Below are 10,395 nucleotides of genomic sequence, written 5' to 3' on the forward strand. Positions count from 1 at the left end.
GGGAAAAAGTCATCCGATCCGAACGCTTAATTTATGTGCGGTGCGGTTTAGATTGGATGAACTTTTTTTGAAAATCCGATCCGATCCGATTCGATTACAAGTGGTTTGGATCGGTTTGGATTTGCGGTTTTTTAAATAAAAAAAATTAAATACATATAACAAGTCTCAACATCAAATTTTAAATAATCAACAATAACATAACAAGTTTTAACAATATCTTAAAAAGCTAACGATAACATAACAATAGAAATAAAATTATAGGTTAGTTAAAATAAATAAATAAATAATATTTTGAACATAAAATATTTATTAAATAATAATACATGAATAATAGAAAAATGTATAACAAATTGAACATGTTATAAGTATAACTGTAAATATAAGAGTTAATAGTCAAAATCGTCCCTGAAAGATACCTCGATCTCCATATGAATCCCCGAAAGATAAAGTTAATCAAAATCGTCCCCGAAAGATGACGGATATAACCACGTTAGTCCTTCCGTCATCTCGTCTGCTAAGCTGGCTAACGTTGGGTGACGTGTTCCGTTAAGTGTCCACGTGGCATAGTAACAAAACGACGCTGTTTTGATTCAATAGCCTCCAGGTCTTGATACGACGTCGTTTAGTGTCCATAGGTGTTTGATACAATCAACCCTCTATCTTCCTCAACCTTCCCAAAGTCGCATAGATCCTTAACCAATAACCACTATCCCGATGCTATAGTTATCCACAACTTTACCAATGCCACCATCAGTCACAAGCATTTATTCCTCATCTTTAACTCTAACCAATTCTTTCCTTGTGTCTTTTTTCTCACAAATTGAGCCCCAGTTTATGTGCAGGAGTGACTTTGGAAGGTTGGGTCATGGCGATCACAGCCATTTGCTGATTCCTCATCCAATTACAGCATTACATGGTCTTAATAGGTAAAGCAAATTGCTTGTGGGGACAGTCATTGTTTAGCACTCACCATCATCTCTCACAAGCATTTCATCATACAGCTTCCTTACAACATCATCCTTCCCCCTTTTGACCAAACAATTCAGCAACGAATTAGAAGCGACAACACTAAGGAAACAACCATGCACTTCCCGCACTGTATAGAATAACCATAGGGCAGCATCAACCATCCCAAAATCTCCGTAGGCTCAAATCAGAGAATTCAGAGACTCATGGGTAGGCTTCAAGTTCCCAACTTTCATGCTGTTCAGAACCAGCTCAATCTCGGAGAACACTCTAAATCTTGCCAAGAGCTTAAGAAGAGAGGAATAAGCAAAGCCATCAAGGGAACAAGAAAAGGGTCTCGAGTTAGCCCAGTCGAAGAACTTCAAACCCAGCTCGGGGTCGTGTATTCGGTCTAGAACGAAATGAGCAACGTCCGAAACTAGAACCTCAGATTCTGCAAAGCGAGACTCGAGGGAGTCCCGCCAATGGGCATGGGTTGCCAGAATTCGAACGGCGTCAATAATGAGTGGGACTGAAGCGGGTCGGCGTAAAGGTGGTGGCTTTGGGGCGGTTACGTGGTTTGATTCGAGCGAGGATGGCCTTTGATATTGGATTTTGAGTGTTATGGTGCCAATCATTTGTGAAAGACAAGCTCTCTTCTTGGAGCTGCTTGATTGTAGACCGCGATTTATTTATCATTGAATTTAGGATTAGGGTTCATCATCTAAGGGACTGATTTAATTTTTTTTAACGTACTTACCTTGTTAGCAACTCCAGCGTACACGTAGGCGTCATCCACCTAGGCAGTTAACGGAACACGTCACCCAACGTTAGCCAGCTCAGCAGACGAGATGACGGAAGGACTAACGTGGTCATGACCGTCATCTTTCGGGGACGATTTTGATTAACTTTATCTTTCGGGGACTCATATGGAGATCGAGGTATCTTTCAGGGACGATTTTGAGTATTAACTCGTAAATATAATAATAAAATAATAATATTATAGCACATTGTGTGGTTTGGATTGGATTGGATCGGTTATGAAAAATAGATCCGAAATCCGATCCAATCCAGCGGTTTGCAAAAAATAGAATCCAATCAAATCTGAATTAGTGCGGTTTTAATCGGTTTTCGGTTTGAATCGGATTGAATGAGCGGTTTAATTTGGATCGGTTTGGATTTGAACACTCCTAACCCGCACCTCATATATAACACATATTTTATAAAAATTAGGTATATAGTGAAGGAAGTGAGAGTTGAACCCACAACCTCCCTTATGTAATGACTTACAATAAATAAACAACCACTAAAACTAGTTAGTTAATTTAGTAATTTAAAGCATTAGTTTTTTATTTTTTATGTTATTAATATGTATAAAATTCGAAATGATTGAATTTTGTATTTACTTTGAAAAAATTTGATATTTCTGCGGGTAGGGTAGGGTAGGGTAGGATAGGGTTTAGAATTTTAGGGTGCGGGTAGGGTTAGGGTTGAGAGATTCTCAACCTGCGAGTAGGGTAGGATAGAGTTTTAATAAAATTTTCAACCCGCGGGTAGGGTTAGGATAGGGTCCAAACCCTACCTACCCATTGCCAGCCCTACCAGAAACCCCCTTTCTCCTCCACTTGGTGCTCGAGAAGAAAGCAGGAACTCTTCTGTCGATCCCGCTGTCGACAGCATCGCCAAGGCCAACATAAAAGACGATTTCCTGGAGCAAAAATTTGGACGTGATTCGATGGTTTTGGAGACGGAACTGACCTGGGTTGATGGAGCGGAACGGAGAACAATTGGGTGCAGTAGTTGCAAAGATTTTTGGAGAGGAAAAGAAGCTAATTCGTGAAGAATTTAGAAGCAATTTGAAGCTTAAAAGGTTGGTAATTGAGAAGAAAAGGGTCTTTAGATGCGTGAGATTTATGAGGTCGTTGTTGTTGTTTGTTGTCCATGACAGAGACTTAGTGAGTTGACTAAGACAACGGAATCAAAATCGAAAAAAAAAGAAAGAAGAAAAGTTTAGAGTAGAACGAAAAAAGATGCTATTTTAGAATTAATTAATTAGGATGAAGGTATTTTGGGCAAGAATTGTTACTTAAATTTTAGTCTCTATCTCCAAAATTTTTAGTCTTCTAAATTTCCACCTTTTTGAGATACTAAAAAGACTCAAATTTTGTGTTGCAAAACTGAAATTTTAGTTCCAATTTCAAACTAACAAACATGATACTGAGTTCTAATTTTTAAGTCTCATCAGTACCTCAAAATAAACACTACCTTAGTTTCTATCTCTCAGTCTCAATCTCCTTTTCAAACACAGTCTAAATGTTATAAAACGGTCATTAATGTGAATGTCATATCATGGAGTATGAAGCACTATCATACATAATGAAATATGGAATATCATCAATTAATGGGGTATGAATTTCTATAATATGTTTCTACTAATTAATAAGTGAGTTAGATAAATAATATTCTACTATTATTTTCTTTAAAACACCAAGTTTATAATTTTATATTATTCTAGCTCTGGTGTTAAATCTTGTATATCATTTTTGTAAATTAGAAATCTAATCTCATAAATTATCAAGTGCTATATTGTGAGAATATCATTAAAATACAATTCTTCTATATTCTCATATTTAAATCTCTAGCCCTATGTATCTACTTTCATCATATTTTCGCAAGACGTTATCAGCACAAAGGCTCTTAAGATAAGAAAGTTTAATCATGTCAAATCTTTTTTATTTGGAATTTGTACCACTTTATATTTCTATAAAAAATCATTTATCATAAATTATAGATGTTAAAATTTACCTTTACTCAATGAATCTCAGTAATATTATTAAGGCAAATAATAATACAACATTAAAGGATCATGCTACGTGTAAGAACTGCGACTAATTAACCGCCTAATTAGGTAATTAATATTGCCCAAATTAGGTTCCAAAAAGTTAGAGTGAGAATTTGAGAATTTTAAATGTGATTTTTGGACTTCTGCGAAAAATCGCAAAAAACCGCGAATCGACAGTCGAATCGGTTGAACCGGTTCAAGTCTGCCCGGTACTGTGCGAGAAAAGTGGAAACAGTAAAAAAACCTTAGAAAAATTATAGAAGTCAAAAACCAGGCGTTAATTTTAAAGGTTTGGCCCGAAGTTGGGTCAAACGGGCTAAAAACGCTAACAGGTTGGACCGGGCCCAAGTTAGGCCCAAGCCCAACATATATAAAGGTTCATTTAATGAACCCATGCAGCACAATAATACAAATTAAACACACACACTCAGCAACAAAGAAAAGAAGGAAGAGGAAGAAGGAGTACTATTCATCTTCAACTTCCTAAGCTCATATCTTGAGCTATAGAGCTCCGATCGCCACACCGTTTGTGGCTACGCATTCCTTGTGAAGCGCTCTACAAAACTCACCCAAGAAACTGGTAAGAAAAGCTCGAATCTCTCTCAGTTCTTCTCTTCAAAATTTTGAGTTTTTAGGGCTTTTGATTAAGTGAGTTTTGTGATTTTGGATGTTTAGGTTCACTCTAATCCTTGCTTAGCATTGGATTTTGGCTACTAAAACTGTTGAAAAAGGTAAGAGATATTAAACCCTTGTGAGATTATGTTTAAATAGAACCCTAGATTGATTTGTGATGGTTTATGCATATATGGTTTGATTATTGTGAGTTTGGGAGCTATTGGAACTTGTTGGTGGCTTGGATTGTGTTGGAAAGCTTGTTGGTGGTCATTGTTGTGCTCATTTGGGGTTAAGGACATATTGGAAATCGGCCAAGGTATGATTTTGGTTTTTTCTATGTAGTATATAATATTCATGAATACTTTGGCTAGTGGCCCATATGATAGGTTTGAATTAAAATGGTTGTTGAGTTATTGAATGATGAGGTATAATAAATTATGATGAATTGATGAGCCTTGGTTATGTTGGTGAAAGTGTTACGATGATAATGCATGATAATTGATGATTTGGAATGATTGATAAATGGCTATATTGATGTTGATAGCATGATATTAGAGATTGATATTGATAATTGATGAAAATGATGGTTAGTAAGGGTATTATTATGTACTTGATAATGTGAAGTGATGGTTATATATGTTGGAGTGGTAAGTTGAAGTATGGCAAATGGTAAAATCTGATATGGGATAGAGTTAATGTAGTTTTGGTTGGTTTGGGTTATGAATGTTGGTAAATTGAGATTTTTGTGAGTATGGGTAAAAGTTGGTTTTTGGTGAACTTTGTCTGATCATAACTTATGCCTCGGTTTTCAAAATTGGTTGAAAATTGTTTGAAATTAAAGCTCATTAAAAACCCTTTTAATCGATATAAAGTTTGTAAAATTTGGGTTTTTGTAGAGGGAGTTATGATCATTCAAAGATTGGTGTAAAAATCTGAAATCCTGCAAAGTTACAGAACTTTATGATTTCTGGTATGTGTGCACGCACAACCCTGCAAAAATTTTAACCTGTGCGCACGCACAGACCTGTGCGTCCGCACACGCAGGGGAAGGCTCGCTGTTTGCAGCACTAGCACAGCTTGTGTGCGCACACACCAATGAGGAATTGCAACCTGTGTGTACGCACAGCCCTGTGCGCACGCACAAGTTGGGAAGGTCAGTCGATTGGGGGCGCTAGCACAGTTTGTGCGAGTGAACAAACTTGTGAATTTTCGTACCTATGTGTACGCACACCCCTGTGCGTACGCACACTTTTAAAAATCTTCCTGGGCGTGCGGACGCACACGCTCTGCTTCTCAAATTTAACTTTGTTTTCAACTATTTCACCTTCCCAACAAGATTGTAAGCTTCCATGACACCATTTCAAGGCTTTTGGGCTTAATTTTAGGTATGAGAACATAGGAAATAACCTAAGGGTTTTAGTTGATGATTATTATGAAAAATTAGAAAACGGAAGCTTAGGTTTTAGGTGTACTGAGGATGGTTTGATGGCGTGTGAAGGTAGACTGGTATGTGACATGAGAAATTATGAACTGTAGAGTTCATAACTGAAATGTGAATTGACAGTGGTTGCGATGAGTCGAGGACTCTGAATGAGATGATGGATCCATGTATACTGAAAATGTTTTCTGAAAATCACTGAAGTGTAATTGTACTGAGATTATGGGACGCTATGTGCCCGACAGGGACGGCGGTTGGATCCTGCCTGTCGAGGTAGCGGCAGCGGCGTAAGGGCGGTGGTTCGTCCCGCTTGCGTTGAGATGTGAGGTCTGAGGCAAGAGTATCCCGCTCGCATCCCTTCGGATCATCAGAGTGTGCAGGCACAAAACCCTGGACAGTGATCCGAGCACTATATCTCGAGGGTTCCCAATAATGATTTCGAAGGGCGATATCTCCATGGAGATGTGTCGGGTTAGCAGTTGAACCGACAATGTGATATCACAGCCAATAGGGCAGGCATTCATCATATGCATTTTCTATCTGTTTGTTTGCTTTGCCGACTTGTATAACATGCCTAATTGCTACTTGAGTTACTTGCCTTATATGCTTCTACTTGTGATTTACTTGTATTGTATATAATTGTGATTTCTACTAGGATTGAGGAGGTTCGGAAGGCGGCGGCGATGGGATCGCATGGAGGATAGGTTAGTGAAGGCTGTGGGACAGCAGTGTTTGGTTAGCATAGAAATCCCTTAACATAGAGTACCCTGTTTATTTATGTTAAGGCTTATATGATCATGCTTATCTATTTTAGTATGCCTTAAGATTGAATCTTGTGATGGATATGGATCTTAGGATTGTCTTTGGCGTCCCGGGGTCTTATATCCTACATCACTGGGCACTATTACCATACTGAGAACCTCCGGTTCTCATACCATATTTCTGTTGTATTTTTCAGATGCAGGTCGCAACCCACCTCGGTGAGTTGCTTGGATAGTGACAGGAGCAGAGGATCATGATACCTTTTGGAGTCTTTTGTTTATTTTGTTTATACATCTCTCACTTTTGTATGTTGTTTTAGCCTAGAGGCATGTATTGAGAGAACAAAACTTGTATAAGTTGTTTTTACTGTCTGGTTTGAAGTATGGTTTGTATATGGCTAGCCGGCTTAAACTCCGCGAGTCGTGGCTAGATCCTTTTGATATTATACTATTATATTTTGATATATCTTATCTGTTTCTTGTGCTTTAAGTTAGAAGCTTTGTTAGCTCGCTTTGCGCTTTGTAAATCCTGTTTTTGAGCTATATCCTTCATCGAGCTTCTAGATTATATTATTCTTTCTCTATATATATTATGTATGAGCTTAGAACTGTCGTAATCTTTGATTAACCTTTGCTTTATGACGCGAGGTAAAGTTTAGGCTAATTAGGGTGTTACACCCTCCCCAACCCTACTCTTTCACACTTAACACTCAACATTACTCTCTCACCACATGAAGAAGAAAAACCCAGTTACAAGTGCTGGGTATTTGTCGAAGAACCCAACCTTTCTCTTCCCTGTAATAACAGAAAACACACCAATGAGGACACTAAGTTGGCCGAGTTAACTGACTCAGAATGGAGGAAACGGACCTCACCTGGCGGAATCACTCCCCTCGCCCAGCGAGGAGGCTGCGGCCAGACATGGCCGAAGAAGCACGGCAGACCCCTCTTTCTTCAGCACCGGCGACAACAGCTCCGGGCGCAGGTGTCTCCCCCATATGAGGTTCCCACGATCAGCCACGTATGGAGCCGATCACCTTCACAACTGGCACAAAGGATGCATTGGCGGCAGATTCACGGCGCGGTAGCCTGCGGAGGTGGGGGAGGGAAGTGGCAGCACGTGACAACACTCGCGACTCCATCACGGTGAAGAAGAAGAAGAAGAAGAAGAAGAAGAAGAAGAAGAAGAAGAAGAAGAAGAAGAAGAAGAAGAAGAAGAAGAAGAAGAAGAAGAAGAAGAAGAAGAAGAAGAAGAAGAAGAAGAAGAAGAAGAGATGATTATGTTTGCCAGCTTCATGTGGTACTTGGTACTTTTCCACTGTTGTTGCTACTATGAAGTTGAAGAAGAAGAAGAAGAACAGTGTGAAGAAGAGAATTAGTGAAGATAATTGGGGATTATGTTTTTTTTTTTTTTAATACAAAACAACGTCGTGTTGGAGATTAGGATTTTTTTTGTATAAATATAAAACGACGTTGTTTCGGTCCTTCTGACGGTAAGGATGGACGAAAATTATTTTAGGGATTACTATGAGTTCCGGAGTATAAGTTCGAGGTCGAATTTGAGTAATTATTAACTTCAGGAATCACTTTAAGACTCGAGTGCAAATTCATGGACCACTTTAAAACTTAACTCCAAATCTTCAAGTAAGATCAAAGAGTATTAGTCGTAAACGAAAAAATGCAAAGAACAAAGAGAATATAAAGAAGGAAGAAAATGTTGAAAAAAATTGAAAAAAAATGAAATTCACTTAGAAAAAGCAACTATATATAGTCACACATTAAGTCAAAATGTTGTTAGAAATAGTAGCTGAATTAAATTAGAGAAACTTAATTGATTAAATGACTTAGATATAATTATTATAAATTTTATTCTCTTATCAAATAATAATAATAAATGATAGCCTTGTCAATAAAAATGATGAGACATCAAGTTTGGCTTCTATACTCATAAAAAACTAATTATAAGAACAAAATTATGTTTATACCAACTAAACAAAACTGTCTTACTGTAGTTCAGAATATAATATTAACCTAAATTGGGATACCACTGTGTGACACTGACACACTTAGCTTCCACACCTGAAAGAGGCATGCATTTGCGAATTGCTAGAAAATCCACCCTCAATATTTTAAAGATCACCGCTTTAACTTTAATAAAGACTGTAAAATCTTACAACTTTTAACACATAAAGACTTCAACTAGTCCATACTGTAATTGAATTTTTTGTGATACTTAATTTTATTTAATAACAAAATAAATACTTACTTTTATTGTAGTGCCATTTGTAATATTTTTTTTTGTTTTGTCATAATTAATGTATTTGATATAAAATTATTCATATGTTTTTACTTAGCACTTTAATCTTTTAAAAGATATACGAATTTATAGTATATTGTTAAATTTCAGCACAAAGTACAAACCACCTTAGCACATATTATGATGAAAGAGCAGCAACTCAATTGTGCATATCACTGCATCCGTCTCCAACTTTTAATTTCTATTTATTTTTTTCAAAATTTAAAAAAGAAGAAGAAATATTATGGGTATTTGAAAATTTTCCACCACACATGGGTAAAGCAGAATTTGTAAAGCGACTGCATATGCCCCCACTTGACGCAGCTCCATTATTATGTTGTTGATCAAAGGAGAGGACCCCAACTAGAAAAGATTAAATTTTACCAATTTGGGGTTGATTCCTTTCATAATTATAAGATATTATTTGGATAAAATACTGCGGCAATATATGCCCATATGACTAAGACATTATTGTACATGTTCATTATTATTCGAAGTCGTGCATGTGAGATCAGAGAGCATGCAGTACACATTTGATTTTATTAATTAGTTCTTCGGTTATTAGGCTTAATTAGATTTTTTTTTTAATTAAAGGGAGCTCAACACAGCAGAATGGAGCAGATAGCAAAGCTATAGTAAGAATAAAACAAGATAACATACAACTCCTAGACACTGTGACCCAGCCATCAACACCCAAAGGGCTCAGCACCACTCCATTCTTCGTAGAACGTAAACGATCTGTTAATAATGCCCCCTACTCTTGAACTCTTATTTCGGAAGAGCCTGTCATTCCTTTCTAGCCAAATTGTCCAGATAACAGCAAAGAATCCAGTGAACCATCTCTTCCTATCTACCTTCCTTCCTAGAAAGCTCATCCAACTCTCAAAATGTTCCTTCAAAGTACCCGGAAAGCTCCACCTTTGTTGAAAGGCCATTAGCCAAGCACACCACACCTGCCATGTAATCTCACAACTAAGAAACAGATGATACGCGGTTTCTACAGGCTTACCACAGAGAAGACACCTATTGTCCTGCTGGTCAATAACCCGTAATCTGCACAGTCGATCCTTTGTGTTGACCCTTCCGACTAACACAAACCAAGAAAGGAGTTCAAATCTCGGGGGACAAATCCTTTCCAAACAGCACTAGTGAAGCTATAGTTGGTAACCTCCTCCGGTAGGACTTCCTCTTGCATCACTCGCACAAAGGATTTTGTTGAGTAGTCACCTGTTTTATCAAATTTCCATACCACACTATCTTCCCTCCCATTTGTAAGCTTGAATGACTGTAAGATCTCATGAAGCTGGTGTACTAAGTCCAACTCCCACTGGAACAACTCTCTCCTCCACTGGAAACTCCAAATCCACACTAGCCCATCCCAAAAGCCACAGTCTGCTATCACAGATTCATGAAGAGTTGAGACCGAGAAAAGCCTAGGAAACATATCTTTCAATACTCCAGCCGGTAGCCATCTATCCTCCCAGAATCGGATTGTTCT

General features: G+C 37.7%; 1 long non-coding RNA gene across 1 annotated transcript in view; it reads left to right on the top strand.

Moving 5' to 3' along the window:
- Nucleotides 4,667–10,395, top strand: part of LOC110264161 — an 11,843-nt gene continuing 6,114 nt past the window's right edge. Inside the window, exons 1-2 of the long non-coding RNA XR_002349892.1 lie at nucleotides 4,667–4,677; nucleotides 7,352–7,357. This is a non-coding gene — a long non-coding RNA (uncharacterized LOC110264161). The remainder of the gene's footprint in view (nucleotides 4,678–7,351; nucleotides 7,358–10,395) is intronic.

The sequence above is a fragment of the Arachis ipaensis genome, chromosome B06 (genome assembly GCF_000816755.2).
Source record: "Arachis ipaensis cultivar K30076 chromosome B06, Araip1.1, whole genome shotgun sequence".
In the NCBI taxonomy this organism is placed as follows: domain Eukaryota; kingdom Viridiplantae; phylum Streptophyta; class Magnoliopsida; order Fabales; family Fabaceae; genus Arachis; species Arachis ipaensis.